The following is a 14,074-nucleotide window of genomic DNA, read 5'->3' as shown; positions in this document are numbered from 1 at the left end:
ACTCCTCCCAGAGATCCATCCCTTATAATAAAGAATTATAAGGCAAGTTCCACCCCCTCCTTCTCCCCCCGCCCTTAATCCTATTATATCTCACCATATTTCTCAAAACAGTGGAAGGATGCAGGGGAAGGTAAGGAGGCATCATTTCCAGATAATTGGACCCCTAGGAATGATATCTGTTAATACAGTCTATTTTGCAGGATAAATAAATGTAATAGAATTTCACAAACGTTTTAGCTCTCTGCTTGTTTGCTATCAATTTCATCCTAAGGGAGCCCTTAACGCTTTCTACTCTGAAGTTCTGCATCTGTAGAATGGGGCCAAAATAGGGTGTCTGTCACTTCCAACACTGGGGAAAAATGGAGGAGACTTGGTAAGCCTTGATGAAATATAGGAGCCTTCCAGTGGGAAGAAAGGGAGAGGTGAGAGATAGGCAGGGTGTACTGGAGTCATCTCATTTTTAGTATGATGAGCATTTATATTTTGGAAATCAGCAAATGCACCAAATCAGGGCTTGATTTGTTGTTTTGCTGACAGTTTAGACTTAAGAAAATGATAGAGAAAAAGTCAATAATGCCTAGTAAATTTAAAAGTGTTGCGCATGCTGCTCCTCCCCCCTGCAACCAGTTATTAACTATTTACCAGCGCACCCCTGGAAATAGTTTTGCTTACTCTTTAACTCACATACTATATTACCATCTTTACTAAAGCTTAAAACTGCACAAAGATTTTGGGGACATCTTGTATTTACTAAGTTTCTATTGTATACTAAGTGAGAGACATTGTGGATAAAGAATAGTGGACAGAGACTTGGCCCCAGAGCCAGACTTGGGTTCAAGTACAGTTTTTGATACATATGGGCTGTATGACCCTGGGCAAGTCACTTAACCTCTTTCAGTCTTTAGTCAACTCTATAACAGTATTAGTCATGTAGCAGGCATCAGTCTGCATTAGTAGATTGGGCTCCTCACTGGGAGCTCCCTATACGATAATGAAAACACAATTCCGTCCCCTTCCCTATGTGCCAAGCACAGTGGTATTCTAGCTTCTTCTCTTACATATAAGGAAACTGAGAACAAGAGAAAGTGACTTGATCCACATTCGAGCACCTTTATAAGAGATGCTGTAGGCTCCCAAGTAGCTTGGCATTTTCAGCGGGAGAAAAGGAGATGCCAAAGTACTGCTTCTGTCAACTTTAAGCATTGCGGATTTAAAGACCAAGTGTATTTCATTGATATACTTTGCTTTCGGCATCACAGTTGCAAGGTACTGTCCAAGGTACTGGAGATGACGTACATGTACATCTTCTTGACTCTCCTGGAAACAGGATCCTTTGTCTCTTCATGTGTGGAGACACCATCCTGGGTGCTCTGTGTATGTGCCAAAACCTTGTTACATTATGGTGCAATAATTTAGGATCATCCCTCCCATTCTGCAGATGAGAAAAATGAGGCCTACAGAAGTTAGTCAATATTCCCAAGGTCACATAATAAGGTAGGACTTGAACCCAAGTGCTCTGATTCTTCCCACACTGTTTATATTCTGTTACATTCATATGCTACAGCTTGTTTGGCTATGTGAATAGACTGCTGGACCTGAAGTCAGGAAGACCTCAGTGCAAATCCAGCCTTAGACAATGGGAAGTCACTTAACTTCTTTGTTTCTTCAAGTAAAAAGTGAAGATGTTAATAGCACCTACCGCAAAGGGTTGTTGTAAGGATCAAATGAAATATTTGTAAAGTGCTTAACATGGTGCCTGGTATGTAGTAGGTGCTTAATAAATGCTTCTTATTAGTGGTTTTTAAAAATTATTAATTTCCCAATCCATAGGCACCTACTTTTTTCTTCCTACAAAAATGTGTTACTTTGAATGTTTTGACATGTATGTCATTGACCTCATTGGGGTTATATGCCCAATAGTCGGAAAGTTGGGTCAAAATTAACTTATTTCTCATAAATCTAAATGTCTTTCTACAATAGTTTAAACCAATTTGAAACTCTCCTAGTAGCATATCATCACCATGTTGTCGTTTTGTTGTGTCTGGCTCTTTGTAACCCCATTTGGGGTTTTCTTGGCAAAGATACTGGAGTGGTTTGCCATTTCCTTCTCCGGCTCATTTGACAGATGAGGAAACTGAGGCAAACAGGGTTGAGTGACTTGCCTAGGGTCACACAGCTAGTAAGTGTCTGAGGCCAGATTTGAACTCAGAAAGGTGAGTCCTCCAGGATACAGGCCCCCGTGCTCTGTGCACTATGGTGCCCCCTAGCTGCTATTATTACCATAGCATCGATTAAGCCCCGAGATATTTTCTTGGGAGTTTTCTCCCATTACTGTACTGGCACAGGAGATTAGCTTGCTTCAGGGCCTGAGGTTGGTCACGTGGCAAAGCAGCCACTTGGTGGGTAGGTGGGGGAGGCCTTATGAGCTAGCTATTGGGTAGGTTCATGTGGTCTGTAAGAAAAGGAGCTAAATTGAAAATCAGAATGCCTGGCTTGTGTTTGTTCCCATGGAATCTCCTTAAAGATCTGGCTCTTATAGAGCCCTCCATAAGTCATCTAGTCCTTTCTCTCTGCCTTTGAATCACATTTCCTTCAGGGAATCTAGTCTGGTCAGAGCCTCAATTCCCCCATTTGAGACTGCCTCATCCCTCACTTCTGCCTCAAAATGCTATGTGGGTCTTCAAAATGGGAAAACAACAAACAACCTTGGGAAACAGAAGGATTTCTATTTCCATTTTCGAGGTAACTCATCTAGAAAAGGTTGGAAACCACTGAGAGGAAGGAGGAAGATGTTTCATCCCTGCCTGTGTGTATCCCCCTGGCTAACACTCTCAATGGGTTCTTTTTTTAATAAGAGTCAGGCTATGAATTCCATAAATCTCAGCAGATAGAGCTGGTTTTACAGCTTGGTTTGCTTAAAAGGCACATAATTAAAATAAGTTGTAAAGATGTTGGTGTCATTTGCCAAGATAAATATTTAAAAGGGAACAGCTGTAAGGAATACGTAACAACTCAAATAAGCTCTTGGCTCTTCCTTTTCAGGACAGAAATGGCTAGGGTTTGTCTTTAGTGAGGGAAGTTTTCTGGCTTTTTTCCTTGTTGTCCTTGTATCTCTTGGGGGCAAGAAAGAGTGAGAAGAATTGTAGGGGACCCTCTGAGACCAGACTCTATTCTCCATTCAGTTAGACAAGCAGAGAGGAGGTGAATGAAAAAGCCATGCATCCTGGTATGATGGAGAGGGCACTGTATTTGGAGGCCAAAGATCAAGGTTCAAATCCCAATTTACTTAATGCCTGTGCAACCTTGGACTGGTCCTATAGCCTCTCTGGGTTTCAGTGTCCTCATCTCTAAAATGAGGGGATTGGGCAATTCAAGTAGGTTGAAAAGAATAAGCACAGGCCTGAAGGTAGGGTTAGTAAGTCAGTTTGGCTGGAGCAGAGTAGTGGAAGGTAATGATGAAATTGCAAGTAGGGGGCAAGATTATGTAGGGCCTTGAATACCAAGGTAAAAACCATGTGTTTTATCCTGATGGCAACAAGGAGCCACTGTAGATTACTGAGCAGGACCCAGCTGTACAAAGAATTTTGGGGAGTAGCTATTTCCCACTTATTTCTCTATGCCCTTAGAGGAAGATCTGAGAAAGGACTGAAACTCATGAGCATAGAAATTTGCAATGTGGAGCTGGGGGGAGCAGGTTAGGATTAGGATTTTTCTGCTTTCAGCATCCATCTTCCTTTCCTTCCATCTCCATCTGCTGAAGTCCTATCTATCCATCAAAACCTATACCCTGGCACAGTGCATGGCACTAAGCAGATGTTTTACAACTGAGGTTGAATTATATATTTTATAATATAATAATATATTATACTATACATATAGTATAATATAATATAGTATAATACAATATAAATAAAAGTAAATATATTATAAATTTTATAACTGAAGTTGAATGAAAGAATTAATGAATGACATAGAAGGAGTAATGTCACGGAGGGACAAATGTGCATGGCACGTTCTGTGAAGCCTAAACTTCATGGAAATCAAGGATGCTGGACTTTCCTCCATCTACTAAAACTAATTCCATTGATAAGTCATTAGCAGTATCAGGGTTCTGATGTTGCCATGGTTGTCTTCATAATACTTTATATATTATAAATGCCTAATTAACATTTGTTACATTGAATCAAATCCAAAAACCACCAAAACACTTGGTTATGGCTATTACTGCTTCCCCACTTCCTGATGAGGCCTGAAAGATTACTCCACCTAGCTTTAAGTTATCTATATTCCTTAATATTTAATAGCCAGTTTTCCTAAGCTTAATTAGGAACTCACCTTTCCATCTCCCCCTAAATAGATAGAATGTCATCACTAAAAGAAACCTCATTTGGGAGGTAAGCCAGATCTAGTCCTTGGCCATTAGCTTGCCTTGGGACCAAGTGTAATATTAAATAAGGTGGGACTTTTTTTTTTTAACCATTTTAGAATGCTAAATTAATTAAGTGTCTTTGATTGAGCCTTACTAGGTTTGAAGCCCCAGGCCCAAACCCCTAATTACTAGGTGCTAAGACAATGTGGGCATGAAGCCCCTGGGGTCCTAAGGGGAGTTGCTAAGACCAGAGCCAATAGTATTCACCTAAGTTTTGGTCACTCAGATGACATTTGATGATGACTAAAGACTGTATAAAAAGAGAGAACAGAGTTGTTTGCTTGGGGCTCTGAGCCACAGGAGGAGAATGACTCTGGGCCAGCCGCTGTTAAGAGCTCCCAGGCTTGTCAACGCAGATGTTGATGGTTTCTTGGTAACTATGAATTGTGATCTGGTCTGTTTATGTTGTATATGTTTGTAAATTGTTTGCATTTGCTTTGAAGTTCAGGTTGCTGACTTTTCCTCCTGAACTAAGTGAGTTTATATGCATACGTTTGATTAAAGTAAGATTGTTAATCCCTTAACGTTACTCTCCTTAGTAAAGTAGATCAAAAGAACCTGTGCTGGCAGCATTCTTGTGTTGGGCTTGTATTGATCTTTCACTCTCACAACAGCTGCTAGCCAAATTGTTGCAACACCAAGTCACTCCACAGTATTAGTTTCATTGTTTGGTCCCACCTCTTTGGGAGATGTCTGTTTTGAGGGTTAGGGGTAGGAGTTGTCAGGAGGTAGAGGAAGATCTTGTGAGACTCTAAGGAAGTAATGGATGTGAGTATGGTGAAAAAATTAAGAGAAAGACATATAGAAAAAGTTACTATTATTGTTTAAAAAGTATTGGTAGTCTAGCTCTAATATCCCCTGCTGAAGTCCCACCTATGAGTTAGTGTAGGATGGAGGTGACTTTGATCTTGGGCTCTCAAAGGCTACACATTGAAGCACAAATTCTGGCAGTTCCAAGTTGGGCAAGGTTTTCAGTATGTGTGCAGTGATAGACTGCCCATCTGTTGTCCAAAGTCCGGCCTTGTTAAATTGGAGAGGCTCAGGTTCATAGAAGGTTAGCTACCTCATGTCCCCAGCGAGCCCTGAATAAAGCTTGGAATTGGAATGAGATTAGTCAGTTGTAGACCATCCAACACTTAACAAAAATGTTTACTTAACAATCGCATGGAAGGTATACTTAGAAAGGATATAGTATTGGTCCAATTAGAGACATCTCTGCACCACCACCCCCATCTCCATGATGAGGGGTGTCAGAAGGGTTTTTTGGGTCAGGAGGGTATATTGACTTGGATGGCAGTAAGACATCCACCAAGTCTGATAAGGCACCAATTCCTTGTGGGCTGGGTTTTTTATACCCTGGGTGACCTGGAAATTTCATCAGTGGCTTAAGCCCTAATCTCCTGAACCAATCAAGTCTAGAGGACAGCTTCCCCAGCCTGTGTAGCTAGGACTTTAGTGGATATGGCTGCAATACAACTTATCAAGTTGTTTTTTTAATGGAATGATTACAGTTAAATTAAATTCAACAAACATTTATTAAATGCCTACTATGTGCTAGGCACTGTGTTAAGCAGTGGGGGTTACAAATGAGAAAAAGACAGTCCCTTTCCTCAAGGAGCTTACAATCTAATGGGGGAAGACAGCACACAAAAGAAAGCTGAAAAGTAGAGGGGGGCCACCAAGGAGTACCCAGAGTACCACGAGCATGACATTCATGTCATTGATTTTTTTGAACCCAAGTGTAAGATTGCATTTATACTCCACTCTGCAATGGATCTGTGATTTCATTAATATAGATATTTCCTTCAGTGATGTAATTTTCAATCCACCATGCAAACCCATCTCTTGTGACTCTTATCTATGTCCTCTCCTATTTTCGTCACAAGGGGTTCACCCAATGTACTATTGACCTCCCTCAAATTCTATTCATATATGAGGATACTAAAGTGGAATATGGGCCGTATGGAAGTTGCCCCATACTCTTGCTAAATGATCATCTATTCCAAACACATTTGTTGGATCACATCCTTTATACTACTTCTAATTCCCCTTAAATTTTATCTTATTAGATATGATCCACAATTGTAATCTATTGAGATTCTGTCATCTAATGTGTTAACGACCCCTCTTAGCTTGGTGTCATCTGCATACCTGATAAACAAGCCATCTTTGTTTTCATCCTAATGATGAGCAGTTCTCCATTCCTCCCCAGGACGGACCTTACCTTTCCTGAAGCCATGAGGAATCCCTATTGGGCAACAAAAAGGAAGCCTGTAGATATTGTACATCTCTCCTTCACATCCACCTTTCATCAGGATGGGTTTGGACCTTTCTGTGTAGGAGCATCACTGAAAAAGTGGGGAAGGTATATTTCTTTGTTATAGGAGTGCTTTTTATTGCTGGGTGTGGGGCTAAGAGGGATGTTAGCAAATGATAGCATTTTTTTTTAAGTCACAATAAAACATTTTTTTTTTAAATAGGAGTGGGAAATAGCACCTGGGAGAATTAGTCATCTTACTAGGAAAAAAATTGTCTCAGGTCTTTGAACTTCATAGTCATCTTTTTTGTAAGTTCCATGAATTGGTTTGGTGATTTTACCACTCCTCTAAGTAAATGTACTTAATGGGTACTCATTGGGCAGCCCAATGGGTTAAATGCTTGGGCTTTGTGTCCCTAGGCAAGAGCAGTGACAGACAACCAGAAAACTAATTTAATTCTAAATTCTATGTATCAAGACTAAATGAGTTCCCCAGAGGTTTTCTCAGCCTGGAGTCTCAAACTCAAATTTCACATTTGTTTTAACTTTGTTCTCCTTTAATTTATGCTACTTTTCACAGTTTTACTAATTGCATTGCATATTAATCTGGAGAAAGGGACAATAATATACCTTGGTAAGTTGTAAGCAGCCCGATCTGGTTTGAGGTAGCTGTTTCAGGCCACCATGGAACTATCCTGAATGGCTGGTTGACTTGTCTAAATCTTTAAAAGATCTCTATCTAGTGATTTCTTCCCTTCTCATATGGTGCCCATTCAAATAAACACAGACTGTTATTGAAGGTCTTTGAATTAGTCCATATTCTCTGGTTGCAAGTTTAAAGCCCATGTGTCTTTTACTTTATTCTATCCAAATTTATCACCCTATCGAGATCCTAGTGACCTTTTTCTATTTATTCCCATAAAATATTCTCCCTTCTTTGTCAATGAGTTCAGTTCTTGGCTCACTCTTTCTCTTCAACCTAACACCTACCTTCATACTGGGGGATGTCAACATATATGGTAATGTTCCCTAACCTTCCAGTTTCTCGGACTACTCAGTTGTCATGACTTATTTTTTTGTTCCACCTCAGCTTTTTAAAGGAATGGTCAAACTGTTGATCTTGCCATCACCCATAGATGTTCCATTTCTATGATCAAGAGCTCTTGAAATCCTCTAAAGGACCATAGTCTTTATCATTTCATTTCCCCCTATGCTTCGCTTCTCCCAAACCTATTCTCCATCCTCACCATTACCTCTAGGCTCAGCTTTTCACCCCTGTTCTTGCTACACTCAGTGATTTTCCTGAAGCATGGATCTGTCTCTGTCACTCAATAAATGCTAGTGATTCCCCATTACCTCTAGATCAAGCATAGATTCCTCTGCTTGGCATTTAAATCTCTTCATCACCTTGCCCTCTTCCCATCTCTCCAGCATCCTTACCTGGTGACTCTCCTCTCATACTATGGTACAACCATACTGACCTATTTGCTTTCTTCACACACAATGCTTTATCTCCCATCTTCATGCTTGGGTAATGACTATCTCCCATGACTGGAACACTCCTCTTTACTTCTGATTCCTAAAGTCCCTGGATTCATCCAAGACTCAGCTCCAGTTCTACCTTCTTTAGGAAAGCTTTAGGAAGTCTTTCCTAGTCTCCTCTGCTTCTAGTGTCTTCCTATCCAAGGTTACCTGATGTTTGCTTTTTTGTCTCTCGCATATACTTATGTATGCGATTTTATTTCCATGATAGAATCTGAGCTTCTTCAGGGAAGAGACTGTTTCATTTTTTAAACTCTAATACTTAGCTCAGTGCCTAGAAATAGAAGGTACTTAATAAATGCTTGTTGACTGATGTGCTTCGGTGATTAGTAAGCTCCCTATTATTGGAGGTCTTTGAGGAGAGCCTGTACTGCTCAGAGGTGCCATAATGGGGATTCCTGTACAGGTATGGGTTGGACTAGAACATTGGTGTCAAACTCAAAGAGAAACAGGGGCCTAATCCATACATAAAGATCCCTGCAGGCTGCATATTGACTTAGAAAGCCACATATTATTTATGTTCTATTATATTTTTATTTTGCTAAATATTCTCCAATTATATTTTAATCTGGTTTGGGCTGCCCTCAGGAGTGTTGTGAGGCTGTAGCTTTGATACCTCTAGACTACATGAGTCATGAGGCTCATTGAAATGCTGAGATTCTATAGGCCAATGACAATCACCATTCGTAGATGCTGCAGATCTATTTCTTCCTTTAATAGTCAGAGGAATTGTGATGAGTCCAGTGGGGAGGGGCTATCATTACATTATTCCCTGGTTTGGTTCTTACTCCAATACAGCTTCATGATGAGGTTCTCTTCAAAGTTAGAGAGTGGTAATTAGTAGGAATCCCAGGTCCCAATATAGTTGTCAGAAGGTGGGAAGTAACAGCTTGTTTTGAGAGACTCTGTCTCTGTCTCTGTCTCTGTCTCCCTCCCCTCCCTTTCCTCTTTCTCACCCCCTCCCTTTTTTATTTCTTTCCTTCTTTTTCTTTCTTTTCCTTTCTCTCTCTCTCTGCCTTCCTTCTTTCCTTCCTTCCTTTCTTTCTTATTTCCTTTCTTTATTTCTCTATCTTTATAAATCTATATCTATTTCCCAAAGACCCTGAGTTGGAGCATCAGCACCTAAGGCCAGTGGAAAAGTGGTAGACCCCTTCCAAAGTGGGATCTGAGACAGATCTGAGACAGATTCCTCTACTTCTCTCTGCACTGATATCCTTCCCCCATATGACCCAGGGCTTTGTAACAGGAAATGAAAGGTAATTGACATCTCTAATGGCTAATTTCTTAGGAGAGGACTTACACAGAGTTTGGGACCTTAGCTAGTCTCCTCTATTATAGAATGTCAACAGCCTATTGTCCCATCCTATGGAAGAGGAGAATTTGTCTTTGTCTGGGCTCTGAATAGGTGGGTGGAATAATAAAGACTTAAATCAGGGGTACTTCACCTTTTTGGTGCCATGGACTCACCCTTTGGTAGTCTGGCAAAGCCTATGGACCCTTTCTCAGAATACTGCTTTTAAATGTATAAAATAAAACGCATAGGATTATAAAACCAATTGTACTAATAACACTTTTATCAAAGTATTAAAAAACAAAACAAGTTCATGGAACCCTGGTTAAGAACTCTTGACTTTAGGGTATGGCTGTGCCCTAACCTCTCTCCTTATCTGTACTCTCCTTCTCCATCCTTATGTAATCTCGGATCTTAGGATCAATGTTTTGCCCATAGCTGTTGCTTGTTGCAAATACCTTAATATACCTTTTTATAGGAGATCTCCTATGATAGGGTATATTTTATCTTATAGTTATTGGGAGGAAGAGTATATATAGCATCTTAACTTGTCTTCCAGCCTCTAGTTTCTACCCTTTCTAATGCATCATGTTTAGTACTAAAAGATCATTAAAAACAACATTTTTATTCTGAGTTTACCAAATAACAAATAAGATGAGTACCTCCACATACAAAATAGAACAGAAAAAGAGGACTGCAAATGAAACTGCAAATCTTTCTTATGACCAGTTTGCTTTTCCCTTTAAGTATATAGTAAATTAAAAATGTGACTCTCTAAGTTGTTTTGATTATCTTTTTCCTTCTGGCCTTTTTATCTTCTTTCAAATGTTTAAAATTGCTTCCATGACTCTTGTCTCTCATCCCCCTCCTCCACTTTTAGCAGCCCCATCACTAGTTCCTTCTTCCACCTACCTCTTTCTTTGAAAATAAAAGAAAAATAAAAGCAAAACATTCACAACAAATGTGCATAATCAAACACAACAAATTTCCACATTGGCCAAGACCTACCATGTCTATCTCATTCTATAGATTGAGTCCACCACCTTTCCCTCAGGAAGTAGTAGCATAAAACATCTTAAGGCCTTTGGAATCATGGTTGATCATTTCTTTCCTCTGAAATTAACACATTACCTGTATGATTTTCATATTCTAGACATCTCTTGTATTGTTTATTTTCCCATGCATGTTTTATGTCGTGTCTCCCCAATTCAACTGTTAGTTCCTTGAGATTTTGTCCTATTAAATCTTTGTATCTCTCAGAGAAAGTGTCTTGTACATCACAGGTGTTTAATAATGATTTGTTAATTGATGGAAGGAACCACTTACTCTGACCCGGATCCGCTAATCACCTCCTGTTTTCCAGCTTTATTTTCTCTCTCAACACTGGCTACTTCCTTTCTGACTATAGACCTATCTTAAAAACAACATTCCTGGGAATCCGCTGCCCCCTTAATGTATAATGGGTATGATGCTGGCTAGACTTCCAGATAGAGGTCCTTACACACTGCTTTCACCTCAGGTTGCTCATTCACTTGTTAACCTCTTGCAAACAGGATTTTATAGCCTACCAATCTTGAAACTGCTTTTTCCAAAGTCATCAATGAACTTCCAATCACTAAATCCGATGGGTTTCAAATTTTTGTCCCCCAGGATTTTAATTTTTGTTGTTCTGAGTTTTGCAAACATCAACAAACATTCCAGTTACAAAGAACAAAGAAGACTGTACATGAAGGCAGGAAGTGAACCAAGAAGGTGGAGTAGCTGGAAGTACAGCTGAGCTCCCCTTCACAATTCCTCCATAAAAATCTAGGAAACACAACAGATAGAGCCCTGGTCAGTAAATCCAAGGAAAAAAAAATCACAAGTAATTTTTCCAACCCACCTAGGCATAAAGAGACAGATGGGGGTATGTAGATACTGGGGATTGGGGTTTAGCCATGAACAGTCAGGAGCAACATTCTAGCATAGGGACTGAAAGAGGGCTGAGGCTGAGCACCAGAGCAAGACCTCCTAGATCAATAGAGAGGAGACTCGTTTTGTGCAGGATGCAAGAAAAGGCTGCAACTGGCAACTCTGTTGCTTACTGCCCCGTTGCTGGTCACAGATACAAATGGGTGACTAAGGAGGGGACCTGCCCCTAATGGTGGCAGTCTGGGGTAAGGAGCAGTTGTGGGTCCTAGGCTCTGTACTGAGCAAGGGGCAAGCACAGAAGCAAGCAGCAGATCTGTGGTTTGGACTTGAGGAATTAGAACTGGATCTTAGTTTCAGCCCCTGGTCCAATATGAAGTTAGCAGGGAAATAAGCTAAATGAGCCAAAAATGTGAGAAAAGGAAGCCAAATCCTCTCATTAGAGAAGATGCTCCCAAGGATTGAACCCAGTTTGAACTTCATGTCTGGGTCCAGAGCAGACAGCCCCCATTAGGGAGAGGGAGACCCCGCTGGTGTCATGCTCCAGCCTCCTGGGATTCCATAGCAGGAATCCCAGACTAAAGGGGAACCTGCAGTCCTGTCACTCTGAACCTGCAGAGATCTCAGTTTTAAGGAGAAGGTAGAGCCAAGGTGGGGCAGCTAGGTGGCTCATTGGATAGAGCTCTTGATCTGGTGTCAGGAAGACTCATTGTCCTTGAGTTTAAAGATCTGGCCTCAGATACTTAAGAGCTATGTTACCATGGGCAAATCACTTCACCCTATTTGCCTCAGTTCCTCATCTGTAAAGTGAGCTGAAGAAGGAAATGGCAAACCAGTCCAGCACTTTTGCAAAAAACAACAACCCCAAAACAAACCCAAATGGGGTCATGAAGAGTTGGACACAATGAAAATGACTGAACAACAAAGAGCCAATGTGGCAGAGGAGCTGGAAGTAGTCAGAGGTTCCTCCCCTTCCCCATCAACAATTCCTCCAAATGGACCTAGAAATAGGAAAATCCAAGAAAAAAAATCATAGTGAGTTATTTTTCCAGCCCAGGTCCACACAGTGAGGCAGCCAGAGAAGTCTGCAGTCCTTGGTGATGGGATCTGTCCAGGAGCCATAACACAGAGCACTCCAAGGCAAAGAGAGGCTGTGCACCAGGGCAAGGAGAGGTCCCATATCCAGCACAGAAGGGCCTAAATTTGTGCAGGATCCAGAAGGGGTGCAAACTGAAAGCTCTGCTGTTTATCACTTAATTCCAAGCCAAGACTAAATTGAAGGGAGAGTTGGTGTTTGATTTTCTGTTTGCAGATGATTGTGCACTAAATGCAGCCTCTGAGGCTGAGATGCAACAAAGTATGGATCACTTCTCTGCTGTTTGTGTTAATTTTGGCCTGACAATTAACACCAAGAAAACAGGTTCTCCACCAGCCAACACTGTACCATCCATATGTGGAAGCATCAGTTACAGCAAATGGAGAAATTTTGAATTTTGTGGATAAGTTAATTTACCTTGGCAGTATACTTTCCAGGGATGCACGCGTAGATGAGGTTGACACACACATTGCCAGAGCTAACTCAGTGTTTTGGAGGCTCCAAAGGAAAGTGTGGGAGAGAAGAGGTATTAGATTGTCTGCCAAATTGTCTACCAGCTGTTGTGCTGACCTCATTGCTGTATGCCTGTGATATGTGGACAGTATGCCAGAGCCATGCCAGAAAACTGAATCGCTTCCATTTGAATTGTCTTAGGAAGATTCTAAAGATCACCTGGCAAGACAAGGTACTGGACACTGAAGTCCTTTCTTGAGCTAAACTGCCAAGCATTCAAACTCTACTGCAGAGAGCGCAACTCTGGTGGGCTGGCGATGTTTGCATGCCAAATGTACATTTGCCTAAAAGACTATTTTATGGAGAACTCACGAAATTCAAGTGCTTACATGAAGGGCAGAAGAAGCAATACAAGGATACTCTCAAGATCTCTCTGAAGAACTTTGGATTGTGTAACATGGGAGACACTGGCACAGAACTGCCCAGCATGGCATGCCCACATCAGAGGTGTGCTCTATAAGTAAAGGAGAATTGCAGTAGCTCAAAAGAAACGTGCAAATTTGGAAACATCTCCACTCCAAATGTTCATGTGGACCATTTGTGTCCAACCTATGGTAGAGCCTTCAGAGCTCGTATTGGTGTGATCAGCCATAGTCGGACACAGTACACCTTGATGCTGACATAGCGATGTCTTTTTGGTCCTCTTAGAGAATGAAAGACACCAACCAATAACCAACCAACCTGAATCCTTTGACTCCTTGTCCTATTGCATATCGTACCTTGCCAAACCCCAGTCTTGGTTACTCATGCTATCTGCTTGCTCTTTTCCTATTCATCTAGCACCGAACAGAACTGGAGAAAAATCTCAAAACTGTGCTGATTGGATACATTGTCAATGTGTTATGTGCATTCAACTGGGATCTTTGCAAGAAGACATTTTCCTTAGCAGCTACCTATTCATTGCTCCTCAAGCCTACCACACCACTTTTTTTTTCCAGTCTTGGCTGAGATTATTTCACTGAAAAAATTTCCTTCTTCCCCCTTATCTTCTATCATTTAGACATCTTCCCCCACTAACTCTTCCTTTACTCTAGTCTC

Source organism: Trichosurus vulpecula, chromosome 7 (assembly GCF_011100635.1).
Source record: "Trichosurus vulpecula isolate mTriVul1 chromosome 7, mTriVul1.pri, whole genome shotgun sequence".
NCBI lineage: Eukaryota > Metazoa > Chordata > Mammalia > Diprotodontia > Phalangeridae > Trichosurus > Trichosurus vulpecula.
This window is presented reverse-complemented; position numbering follows the sequence as displayed.